Source organism: Vombatus ursinus, unplaced genomic scaffold, assembly GCF_900497805.2.
Source record: "Vombatus ursinus unplaced genomic scaffold, bare-nosed wombat genome assembly UNPS02012147.1, whole genome shotgun sequence".
Classification (NCBI taxonomy): Eukaryota; Metazoa; Chordata; class Mammalia; order Diprotodontia; family Vombatidae; genus Vombatus; species Vombatus ursinus.
In genome coordinates this window covers 2199324-2212745 of record NW_020951925.1, presented here as the reverse complement: position 1 = coordinate 2212745, position 13422 = coordinate 2199324, and the positions used below count along the sequence as shown (strand labels likewise).

At 45.6% G+C, this 13422-nt stretch overlaps 1 protein-coding gene across 1 annotated transcript in view; it reads right to left on the bottom strand.

Moving 5' to 3' along the window:
* The window catches only part of S100B (S100 calcium binding protein B), a 12974-nt gene extending 7142 nt beyond the window's left edge, over positions 1–5832 (bottom strand). The window contains exon 1 of the mRNA XM_027857467.1: positions 5814–5832. The gene's annotated coding sequence lies outside the window, so the exon portion shown is untranslated. The remainder of the gene's footprint in view (positions 1–5813) is intronic.
* Positions 5833–13422: the final 7590 nt, after the last annotated feature.

Below are 13422 nucleotides of genomic sequence, written 5' to 3'. Positions count from 1 at the left end.
AGGAAGGAAGGAAGGAAGGAAGGAGGGGAAGGGAGGGAGAGAGGAACAGAGACATGAAGGAAGAAAGGGGAGGGAGGGAAGGAAAGAGAGACAGACTCAGACATAGAGACAGACAGACCTGAAGGGAGAGACAGAGTCAGAAAGCCAGAGATTGAAAGAAGGTGAGGATAAATGAGAAAACAGCTTCAGAGGGAGGTCCCAATTCCTGCTCAACGGTGGCTCTGGACAAGCAGAAATGTTCTGTCTGGTTTCCTATGTAAAAGGCTCCAAAAGCTGCCCTCCTGCCTGCTTCCCTCCTTGCCCCCCATCTACCCCCTTCCCCCGCACAGTGACCGAGGCTGCAGGCACCCCCAAAGGACTTTCCACAAGGTGTTTGCTTCTCTTGGGGCATTCCTCTTCACCATGGACCCGTTGTAGATCTGAGGCCAGACCTGACTGCACTGGGAAATTATTTAAGCCCAGTGCCATGCACGTAGTAGACTTTCTCTCAATGTTTGATAAATGAAAAAGTAAATGACTTAGAAGATATAACAAATAGAATACTGTATACAAATCCAGATAACATCATCTAACCACAGAGCAAATTAATGAGAAAACAGGAAGGCCCTGGGGGCTCTGAGAAGCTCTGGGAGGCCCTGGAAGGCTCTGGGAGACCCTGGGAGGCTCTGGGAGGCTGTGGGAGGCTCTGGGGGCCCTGAGAGATGCTGGGGGGCCCTAGAAGGCTCTGGGGGGCCCTGGGATACCCTGGGAGGCTCTGGGGGGCCCTTGGAGACCCTGGAAAGCTCTTGGAGGTCTTGGGGGGCTCTGGGAGGTCCTGGGGGGTTCTGGGAGACCCTGGGAGGCTCTGAGAGGCTGCAGGAGACCCTGGGGGCCCTGGGAGATGCTGGGGGGCCCTAGAAGACTCTGGGGGGCCCTGGGACACCCTGGGAGGCTCTGGGGGCTGTAGGAGGCCCTGGGAGGCTCTGGGGGGCCCTAGAAGCAGCACCAGATTTGGAGCCTGAGGACCTGGGTTTAAATCTGGGCTCTTCCATGGGCACCTGGGTAACCTTTGGCCTAACCTTCAACTTCTCTGGGCCTCAGTTTCTTCCTCTGGAAAATGAGAAAGTGGCTTCCGAAGTCCCTTCTGGCTCAAAGCCCATGACCCTAGGAAATCTTATCAGATCAGTTGCCTCCCCGGCTAACTCTTGAGGTTGGAGGGTTATTCTAAGTATGCCCCCAATAAACAGGAAGGCTCTGGTTGGCTTCTGGGAAGAACAGCGCCTCAAAAAAGAAGAGTGTAGTTTACCTGAGGTCTGCTGGCCAGAGGGTAGGAAATCCAGTTGATCCAAGCCGTGTGGAAGCATCCCCCACCCGCCGTGGTCAGCTGTGCCCACAGTCATGAAGGCAGCTCTGACAAGGCCCCAGAACCCTTCCCCAACCCTTAGCTTGGGCAGAGCCAGGAGGTGAGCGCTAGAGGATGATGTTTTTGCTGTAGTTTATGTTGTCGATGATTTTCGTGGCGGGAGCCTGCTGCTTTCAAGCCACAGATCATCAGTAAGAGAGCTTTGGCACTGGTTGTCTCCAGGCCCCTGCTGCGGTCCCCTGCTTATCACTGGCTAACGCCAGAGCCGTAACTAGGAATTTGAGCACCCAGGTAAAGCAGCACCTCCAACTCCACTTTATAATTCAGTTAGGTGGTACCTGGACTCAGGTTAGACCTGAGCTCAGAAGCAGCCTCAGATACATACTAGCTGTGTGACCCTAGGCTAGTCATTTAACCTCTGCCCACCTCGGTTTTCTCAACTATAAAATGGGGATCATAATAGCACCTCCCTCCCATGGTTGTTATGAGGATTGAGATAATATCTCTAGAGTGTTTTGCAAATCTTAAAATGCTATATAAATGTTAGTTATTCATTTTAGAGGTAATTAAGGTAGATTAATTTAAATTAGAAGAGAGGCATCGGGGCAGGTAGGTGGTGCAGTGGATAGAGCTCAGGACTTGGAGTCAGGAGGACCTGAGTTCAAATATGGCCTCAGACACTTGACACTTACTAGCTGTGTGGCCCTGGGCAAGTCACTTAACCCTGATTGCCTCACCAAAAAGAAGAAAAAAAAAGAGAGAGAGAGACATCAGTACACTGCCCCTTATGGAAGAGATCTTGGATACTCGCCTTGTGGTGTGCAGGCCCCAGAGTGTGTGAGGCCACTGCTGCGGTAGAGGAGAGGTGGGGAGTGGAACCTAGGGAGGGCATGGCCAAAGAGGTGCTCCGAAGGGGTGCAGCTCCTTCGGAGAGAAGGTAAGCAATCCAGTAGCTCCCTAGTTTAATTATTCTTGCATTTTATACTTCTTAAGGAGTCTGATATTTTTACACTGTAGAGGAAACCAATGGAAGAATTGTTCAAACTTTCAAAATCATGATCGTACATTTTTCTCACCCTCTAGATGTCAGCGCCTGGAGCTAAGGGCTTGATCGGGGCACTGCAGTGGAGAGAGCACCGGCCCTGAATTCAGGAGGACCTGAGTTCAAATCCAGCCTCAGACACATAACACTGGCTAGCTGTGTGACCCTGGGCAAGTCACTTAGCCCCAATTGCCTCACAAAAAAGGAAAAAACAAACAAACAAACAAACAAACAAAGATAAGGGCTTGATCATCCCACCCCAGTTAAGTTTAGGCTGGCTTTAGATTCTCAGACTTTCGTGTCTCTCATCCATGAGCACCAAGAGCCTCTGAGTGCAGTGCTGTGCTAACTAGACCTTGTGGGGGTTGTGGAAGAAACGTGAGGCATGATCCCTGCTCGAAGGCCGTGCAAGTGTGGAGTGCCTTTCCCAGTCAGGCAGTCTGGGGCTCTGCATATCGGGAGCCCAAACATTCTGCTGGTGGAGAAAGCTCTGCATCTAAGTCAACTTCATTTGGAAGGGTGAATGGCACACGATGTGGGCAGCAAGCCCCCCAGGCCCTGAGCCCAGTGCCCGCGACAAGGGACCACGTTAAGCACGACAGCCAAGACATTGCCGACTCCATTCTCTCATCTGTGAGGAGAAAGAGGCTTTGCTGCGGCGTGAGCGTTAAGTTCTGGCCACAAGCCTATCTCTGACTCACGTCCTCCTTTAGCTCCAGAGCCTTCTGGCTGGTCCTGGCCTGCAGAGCCCAAAGTGGTTGCTGCTGACCTGGAAGTCTTCTTGGAGATGGGACAGGGCATCCTGCAAGTTCTTTGGTCTCAAAAGATGCTAACCCAGCAATTCAGGTCTGGTTTCCATAATGGTTTTCTGATTAGATGCATCCTGGGGAAAATACTCATCAAATGAGTGCTGGCAAGGATGGCCTTCTAAGTGACCGTTCCAACGAGGAGAAAGCTCTCAATATAACAAGACCCTAGAGAGAGCAGGACCAGGAGCCGGAGAGCCTGCCAGGATGACATCATGCTGTGTCTGACCTTCCTGGGGTAGGGCGAAAACCTCCCCAAGCCAGAAGGCTCTTTGGAGGAACTACAGAAGAAAGTGGGAAGGGCGTCTTCAGTGGGTGAACAGAGCGGAATCTGGCTCCTGCGTCTCCAGCATTATTCCACACTAGTCCACTTCCCGCGCTGGGCCGGTCAGCCACGATGACCTTCTGGCCATCGTTCCACCCAGTCATCCTCCTGGAACCCTTTGATGTCCCACGGGACACCCTCAAGCCCCACTTTCTACATGAAATCTTTGCTGATGCTCCCAACTGCCCTAACAGGCTCGTATGGAGCAGCGTGGGATTTCGTTGGTTTCACTCTCTTAGTACTTATTCTGCATATACGTAAACATCGTTGTTGTGCCCATTAGAGCCTAATGCTCTGAGTTTACACACCTTGTGAGTAAGAACTGCTCTTTATTGCATTTGTATCCCTGGGTCCTTGCACACCCCCTGGCACACAGTAAGCACTTAATAAATGCACGCTGATTGTGTCACCTGCCTTTCACCAGGATGCCATCAGAGACAGCTATCCTTTAAAGCTGCTGCTCAGACAGGCCTCAAAAGTGAAGTCATCAGACCCCGTGCATGGTCATCAGTGGCACTCCTTCCCTCTTGAGCTGTGAAGGACCCCTGGCACACTAGCCTATAGAGAGGTCACATCTCTACCCCATTGCCACACTTGCTTTTGCCCTGAAAAGAGCAGGGACAAGAAGTCCTTTGTGGTCCCAAGTTTATTCTCTAGACATATCTTAAGCTAACCTCTTCTACCCACTACTGCCCTTTCCTCTTTTCTTCTTCAGGGAAGGTCTCCCTTTTTGGCCCACCACACCCTATGCACAGAGGACACTGTACCAAGACCATGGAGCCCCATGTCTCTCCAGGATATCTGGGACAACCCACCTTGATGGTCGGCAAAGCGCTTTTGCTCTCCCCCACCCATCCCTCTGCACACCCAACCTCAGTAAAAAGACATAGTCATTTAAAAGAGTTGCGCTCAACCATCCACATCAGAAACCCCAAATGGCTGAAAATGCCCTTTGTCAGCCATGACATACATGAGGCTGTAAGTGAGGCCAGGAGCTAATCTGCCGACAATCACGGTCATGTCCAGTGCTGGAGGGATTCTAGAAGCAATTCACAAGGCCAAAAATACTGTAATAATGCAGAGGAAGCTAAGTGGCCTGATGAGGAGTCAGCATTCCTATCATAGCCTCAGTAAGAGCCAGCCTTTCTACAGAGCTTTAGGGTTTAAGAAGCTCTGTTGAGACGCCATCTCATTGAATTCCCACAACAACCTTTTGAGGTCGAGGCTGTCATTAGCCACATTTCACAGAAGAAGAAACTGAGGCTGAAAGAAGTTGACTTGGGATAGGATTGAACTGAGGCTTTCTACCTCCAACAGTCCACTGCTCTGTCCACTATACCACTTTAGCTGTTCTGAGTGCTAGGCTTGCAGCTGAGAAAACGGGAGCCCTAACCCTGACTCTGACCCTTCCCAGCTGTGTGATGGTAGGTGAATCACTTAACCTCACTCATCTCAGGATCTCATCTGTAAAATGGGGACAATAGTAGCACCTATCTCCTAGGTTGGTGTGGGGATCAAATGAGCTCTTTGCAAAACTTGAAATGCTATAGAAATGTCGCATGTTGTTAGTGTGGCAGGTGAAAGATGAAATGACTGAAAAAACAAAGGTCTGAGCTCCAGAGCATGTTGATTTATTAAGCAATGAAAGCCAATTTCATACCAAATCAAGACCAGTTGCCTTCCTCAGCTTTGGCACTGGACCCGGAATGCAGGGTGGGGCAAGGGGAAGAAAGATTTCTCTACACTAAAAACTATTAATCAAGTAAGACCAATTAATTAAAAGAAAACAATTAACCAGGATACAAAATTACATCACCTGATTTCTAGTTGGAGGAAAGATCAGGGACTTTCTGAGTTGGAAGGCGAAGAGTGAATAGGTGCAATTCCATGAATTCAGAAAAAGGTGTCCCACTCCCTCTAAGTGTCTGTATGCGACAAAGGAACGTAGAGACAAGAACTGATTGACCAGAAGCGACCAGTTTTCAGATGAGACACATGAGTTGCTTGAGATGTACAATTATGAGAAAACTCCCTGCATCAAACTTTGGACCTGACTGTGTTTCTGGTCTGCATAAGCAAGGTCTTTGGGTGGGGGCTCTAAGCAGCAGGTAGGGGATCCTGCTTCCCAGTCATGCAGGGCTAGGTTCAAACAATGCAACAAAGTCCTCTCCCAATTCCCACAACTGAATACAGTTTTCTCTCAAGACAGAAATGGGACTAGACCCACAGTTGAACAGAAAAGGAACTGAGCTAGCTCCAGAACCAAGTCACAAGACGGAGACAGTGGGGCTCACTCACCTCCCATAATTCACCACTTGCTGCTCCAATCCCCTCAATTCAAAACATTCCATGGTCTCCTTGAAATATGATGGGGCATTCAGTTCTGGCCCCTTCACATTCAGTCCAGCTCAAGTGGAAAAACCCAAAGCAAAGGAACAAAAATAGTCAAAAGTCTGGGAAAACAAATTGCAAAAGAGACTTCACGTTGTTGACCAGTGGCAGGCCTGAAACCAGCAAACCACAGGGACTCACGCCAGCAAGGAAAGGTGTGTACTGGGTAAATGCCTTCTCTTCTGAGAAGGAGAAAGAGAGGGGAGGGCGAGGGAGGGAGGGAGGGAGAGAGAGAGAGAGAAAATGAGAAATACTAAGAAAAAAACACTGAGACAGATGGAATGAAATCAAGATCAAGGCAGAAAGAGAAAGATTTTTGCCTTTAGAACTGGGGGGAATCTTGTCATCTTCTGAGTTAAAGTAGGGTACATTGGGTTCCATTCCTAAGCTTTAAAAAATTCTCTTCTAATTAAATCTATTCTTTCTCAAGAATCACCAGTTAAGATAGATAAAAAGGATTTCTTCTTCAATTTTATTTATTTATTTTTCTCCATTTTATTTACTCTCCTAGAACTTGCAACATGGTGGGAAATGACTCCATGCCTATTTTTTTTTCATTTTTGATATATTTTGTTATTACAAGATAATCATGTCCTAATATACATAGACTTCCCTTCATATCTCTATTAGGGTATGTGTATGTTATATGTCCATGTTACTTATACCTCATCATGATTTTTAAAGTCCCCTCCCTTTTTTTATTGCAAATTACAGTATTTCAGCTCTGCCTAGCCATTTGAGGCTGTGCAGTGTCACGGAAAACCTCCCAGATTTAGAGTCAGAACCACTGAGATTCAAATCTTCGCTTTGGGGAATCACTTCAACTCTCTTGGCCTCAGTTTCACCATTTGTAAAATGGTGGATGTGCCACTAAGGTCCCTCCCAGCTCTCTCTGAGAAAATGAGTCCCATGGCAGAGGGTGAGGGGCCCGCATCTGAAGGCAGGTCAAATGCTGACCCTGCTCCTTAGCACCTGTGTCACTGATCTGAGACCAAAGGCCTGGAGCAGATGACCTCAAGGTCTAGATCGATGCTCCTCTCCCCTTTCAAACCACCATCTGTTTTTTAATACAGAACAACCTATATCTGTGTAGTTTTTCTGGTTTCAATAAAACTTTAAAATGACTTCCAAGCCCTGCTTCAATTTAATAGTTTATTCAATAAACATTTTTAAGTGGTGATATGACATCCAAGGCACTGTGCCAGGCTCTGAAGATACAAAGACACAAACCAAATAGTCTCTGTCCTCAAGGTATCTGCATCCTACTAGTAGAGAAAGCCGACATGCACATTAAAAAGTGAATACGACAGAATAAGAAATAATTTCAAGAGGGAGCGTTAGGGAGGACCACCACCTCACTTTAGTAACAGATTATTAATTCATATGAGGCAAATTTTAGGAACTCATTATTCTTATGTAGAGCCTAGATGGGGCGATCACCCCTTTCTCTAACTGCTACTGGCTAATTTCCTTTGTAATTCTCTATCCAGGTTCTAAGGCAATAAAGGGTCATGTTCTGGTGTTTCCTAATAAATTAATAGAAATACATTATCTCTATCATCAGTTAGTTAATCAGCTCTTAGCGCCCACCTCCAATCTTTTCACTAAACCAGAGAAATCTATTTTCATAAACTTTTACTCACCCTTCTTTCAATATAAAACTCCCTAATCTCCTAGATATAAATAAACATTAATGCTAATAGCTACACAATTTATTAACAATGTGAAAAACAAAACCAAGACATATTTAAACATTTCAAGAATGAATCACATTGAGAAAGATCACAGCCAGTGTCACTTCTTTTTTTTTTTAGGCAATTAGGGTTAAGTGACTTGCTCAGGGTCACACAGCTAGTAAGTGTCAAGTGTTTGGTCTGAGGCCAGATTTGAACTCAGGTCCTCCTGACTTCGGGGCCGGTGCTCTATCCACTGCGCCACCTAGCTGCCCCTCCAGTGTCACTTCTAACCATCAAATGCAACTACTGTGACTTCTCCTCAAATCTAAAAACAGTCCCACCATTCAGCTTTCTCAACATAGCAGTCAAAGTCTCCCAAGAATTATCTTCAAGATATCCTCTCAATAGGATAAGAGCTAAGCAAAGTTAGGAAAGAAGTTCCTCTAGTCCTTTCTCTCTCCCTTCAAATGATCTCTCTCCAGCAATAATAATCTGTCTAAAATGATAGTTAATCTTTTTAGGATTAAGAAATTCTCTTAATCCCTTACCTGCCCCTCACACAGTCTGTCTGTCTGTCTCTCTCTCTCTCTGTCTCCCTCTCTCTGTCTGTGTCTGTCTGTCTCTCTCTTTGTGTCTCTGTCTCTCCCCCTTCTCTCTCTCTCTCTGTGTGTCTCTGTCTGTCTGTCTGTCTCCCTCTCTATCTCCCTCTGTCTGTCTGTCTCTCCCCCTTCTCTCTCTCTCTCTGTCTCTCTCTCTCTCTCTGTCTCCCTCTCTCTCTGTCTCCCTCTGTCTGTCTGTCTATCTGTCTGTCTCTCCCCCTTCTCTCTCTCTCTTTCAATATGTGAGTTAACTTGCCTCTTTCCCAAGGTTCTCCTCCCTCTTAAAGATAGCATCAGTGTCCACAGTCTCCGTGGGAGGGGCTTTCAAGTTGGGGTTATACACACATTCAAGAGTCTAGCACAGAAAAGAAACCCCAGAATCTGGGAGCTGGAAGGACTTCAGAGGCCATTGAATCTAACCATACTTGAATAATAGAGGCAATTCACTCGCACAATACCTTAGATACAAACGATTGTCCCAGCTTTGCTCGATGAAGACTTCCTGTGAAGGAGACCCCATCGTCTTCCAAGACATGGTCTTCTGCTTTGGAGTAGCTCCAGTTGTCGGGAAGGGTATCCAAATGCATAAATCAAAGATGTTCATCCTTTGTTCAATATAGAGCCTGGTGCACATGCCATCCTAGGAAAAAGTTCCAATAATATTTAAGGTTAGGTTGTTCCCAACCACTAATTAGCACAGTCGGGAACAGATCTCAGGTCCCTTCAGTAACTTTTTATGTAAGTTCTCTGTGATTCTTGACAGAACATCAAAGTTCAGTTGGCTGTCTCAGCAATCCGTCCATATCATTGGTTTGAGGGGAACCGGGCAATAAGAAAATCATAGGATGGCTCAACTTGACCCAAAAGGGAGTTCAAAGGCCATGGAGTCTAATCCTTCCCTGAGGCCCAGGGAGCCACTCAGATAATGTCAGAAAAACAATGTAAAGTCTGGTAAGGTTGGATCAGTGAGTCTGTTATGTAATTTTCTTTCATGGAGAGCACAGAGATTGAAATACTGTACATAGGTGAAAAGATTAGGTTTGTTCAATAGGAAAGGAGCTCAGTTCTCTCTACAAAAATATAAGGGATGAAGGGGAAAAAACTTATGGCATAACTGAGAGTGGTGAAGGTAGAATTAGGTTTCAGGTTCCCTTATCTTGTCTGTCTTAGAAGATGCACCCACCAGCTGGTATCATTTTTAGGAAAAGTATCCTTTCTTTTTGATAAAGACTCTTGGAGTTGTATAAACTTGCTCCTCACAGTAAAAAGTTCTATCACTAACAATCAAAGAATGTTGTTTTTCTCTTTCTTCTTTTTCCTTTTTTTTTTTTTAGCATAGGAGACCTACTTATGATTCAGATATTCAGGGTCTAAACAAATAGAGAATAGAGTCATTGTCCAAGCGTTTCTCATGGCACAGTACGAGGTCTAATTCAGAGGAGTTTAATACCAGGAGGCCTAGATATTTGGCAGATTGGGTGGGCAATAGCTGTGCTTCACGGGTATCATCTTTTGCTGTTTTGCATAACATTCCATGAATTTGACTTCTAAAGAATCATCCTCAGGATGCAGGTTGTCTCCCCAAGCCCTTTGGCTATTCTAGAGTGGATCCAAAATTCCGAGGCAGAGCTGTGTGCAATCGTAGCATTTCAACTCAATTTCCCCAGCCCTCCCTTAGAGTGAGCACAGCTCGCACATTATATCAAAGCAAAAGTTGGAACAGAGCACTGTCCTGCCAGGCAACGGAGAAGGTATCTGGCCGTAAAAGCTAGTGTTTGCTTTGGACCCCATGGCAACCCTAGCAGGCTAGTACAAAATAACAAGGGGCTTTTTTCTTCTCCTTACTCTCTTTCAATTGTAAAAAGGGAATTGGAGGTTGATAAATACAGAGCACACTCCAAACAAAGCTGGTTTTCATCGAGTTCAGGGCTAGTGAGCTTTTGGTGCCTAGCAAAACTGTGTCACTGGAATGAGACAGGAAGTGTCTGAGTCAGGCTTGGTTAATGTTATTGAGAACGAAAACCTTGGTTCTACCCCTTCTTAGAATCGCAGCATAAATATCTGCTCCCATTATTCTTTATATGATTTTAGGCAGCTCGGACAAAACTATTGACAAAATTATATTTGTCTATTTAACTGACCATATTTGCTTATTTAACTCTATTAATCAACAGTAAAAATGTGTTACTTAAAAATCAGAATATAGATGAAGGGGATGGGAGGGGGGTATGCAGGCTTTTTTCTTTCTTTCTTTTTGAAGCCCTAGCAATACTCCCTATCCCCTACAAACACCCCCAAAAGTCCTCCTCAGCTGCCACCTCCCAGGGCTGGGCATACCCTGGGCTCTTGTAGCCTGAGCCAATGGGACACATGGTCTAGTTGGTCCTACTGAGCACCAAAGAAGGTCTGGGGTGCAGACCTAGGATTTAAGTGCTTGGTCTATGAGCCAAGCGCCAGTCACGGAAGCTCGGGTCTCATCACCAGATGGGCTGGGTAGGGGGAGGATTTTTCAGCCACAGTAACTCTTGAAGGTCACCTCCAAGGAAACAGAGGAGCAGCAAGCTGCCATCAGGAATGGGGGACCCACGCCCGCAAAATGGCAGATCCTTGCGATGTTGAAGCATCTGTTGGAAGGAGCCTAGACATTGTCATCTATAGCAGCTGAGGGTGCACTCAATGCTAATGACACCCCGGAAATACTGAAGTATGTCAACACTGTTATTTACGATACAAATAGGCAAAGAATCCCATGCGATATTTTACAAACATTTCCAGGATTCTGGGGGACAAACTAAGCAAAAGACAGAGTGGCTAAAATTAGGTAAGAACTGGGTCCCACATCTCCAAAAGCCTCCTGATGGAAAACGCTCTCCACCTCCAGAGAAAGAGCCGTGGAGTCGGAATGCCGATTGAAGCCGACTATCTGATCTTCTTTTTTCTTCTGTTCCTTTTCCTTTTTCTGGTGGTTCCTCCTATTGGTTCTAATTCTTCTTTACAACATGACTAATGTGAAAATGTTTAATAGGAATGTGTATGTAGAGCCTATATCTGACTGCATGCCGTCTTGGGGAGGGAGGCGGGGAGAGAGGGGGAAACATTTTAAACTCAAAAGCTTATGGAAGTGAATGTTGAAAACTAAAAACAGGTTTATCGGGGCTGCAGCCAAGATGGTGGAGGGAAAGCAGTGACTTGCTTAAGCTCTCCCCCAAACCCCTCCAAATACCTATAAAAATGGCTCTAAACAAATTCTAAAGCAGCAGAACCCACAAAAAGACAGAGTGAAACAAATTTCCAGTCCAGGACAGCCTGAATGGTTGATTGGAAAGGTATATCGTGCCGGGTGGGGAGAGGAGCGTAGTTTGGCGTGGGCGCGCAGGCCGCAGCGACCCTGGAGCAGGCCTGAGAGGACTGAATCGAGGGCAGCTGTGGTGGTTTCCAGACTTCTCAACCCAGGAACACCAAAGACAACTTAGGTCAGTGGGAAAAGTCTGTGACTGCGGTGAGAGAAGAAGCTAGGTCTCAGCTGCAAGTCCCGAGCATGCCCTCGGGGCAGCGGCTGCTCCTGAGCTTCTGGCCCCCAGACTGAGGGGGAATCAAGTGGCTGATCAGAGGGGGATTGCAGGGATCTCTCTGTTGGTCCAGGATTCTCTTGCTTTGCCTGTGCTTGGATCTGGGTCACAGTTCTGGGTGGTGGATCTAGGGCCAGGAGGAGCACTGGTCTGCTGGAGTTTGTGGTGGCTGTCGAGCAGAAACCCTCCTCACAGTTCCAAGACAGAAAAGAGTGCTCGTAGACCAGAGCACTGGCCAGGAAAGGAGTAAACACCTTGCCCTTGATCATACCACCTTGGAAGAACTGAAAATTTACAGGTCCCTAGAAGTATTTCTGAACAGAGCTGCACAAAACCCCTGAAGCTTGGGACAATACGTTTTCCACACTGGAAACAGATTTCTACCTTAACAAAGAGTTTATAACTCAAGTAACTGGCCAGGATCATGAGCAAGCAGCGCAAAAAGAGTCAGACTATATTATCTTACTTGGATGACAAAGAAGATCAAAACATACAACCAGAAGAAGACAACAAAGCCAAAGCTCCTACATCCAAAGCCTCCAAGGAAAATATGAATCAGTCCCAGGCCTTGGAAGAGCTCAAAAGGGATTTTGAGAAGCAAGTAAGAGAAGTAGAGGAAAAACTGAGAGTGATGCTAAAGGAGACCCAAAAAAATACTGAAGAAAATAACACCTTAAAAAATAGCCTAAGCCAAATGGCAAAAGAGGTCCAAAAAGCCAATGAGGAGAAGAATGCCCTTAAAAGCAAACTTAGCCAAATGGAAAAGGAAATCCAAAAGCTTACTGAAGAAAATACCTCCTCAAAAATTAGAATGGAGAAATTGGAAGAGAGGGACAATTTAAGAAATCAAGGCACTGTAACATTAATCAAAAGGAATAAAAAAATAGAAGAGAATGTGAAATATCTCATTGGAAAAACAACTGACCTGGAAAATAGATCCAGGAGAGAGAACTTAAAAATTATTGGACTATCTGAAAGCCATGATCAAAAAAAGAGCCTAGACATCATCTTTCAAGAAATTATCAAGAAAAACTGCCCTGATATTTCAGAATCAGAGGGCAAAATAGAAATTGAAAGAATCCACCAATCACCTCCTGAAAGAGATCCCCAAAGGAAAACTCCTAGGAATGTTGTAGCCAAATTCCAGAATTCCCAGGTCAAAGAGAAGATATTGCAAGCAGCCAGAAGGAAACAATTCAAGTATTGTGGAAACACAATCAGGATAACACAAGATTTAGCAGTTTCTACATTAAGGGTCTGGAGGGCATGGAGTATGATATTCCGGAGGGCAAAGGAATTAGGACTACAACCTAGAATCACCTACCCAGCAAAACTGAGTATAATCCTTCAGGGTAAAAAAATGGTCATTCAATGAAATAGAGGACTTTCAAGCATTCCTGTGGAAAAGACCAGAGCTGAATAGAAAATTTGACCTTCAAATACAAGACTCAAGTGAAACATGGAATAGGTAAACAGGAAAGAGAAACCATAAGAGACTTATTAAAGTTGAACTGTTTACATTCCTGCAGGGAAAGATGATATTTGTAACTCATGAGTCCTTTGACAGTATTAGGGTAGTTGGAGGGAAAAAATTATATGTTTGTATAGATATATAGATAGAGGACACAGGGTGAGTTGAAGATGAAGGGATATCTGGAAAATAAAATTAAGG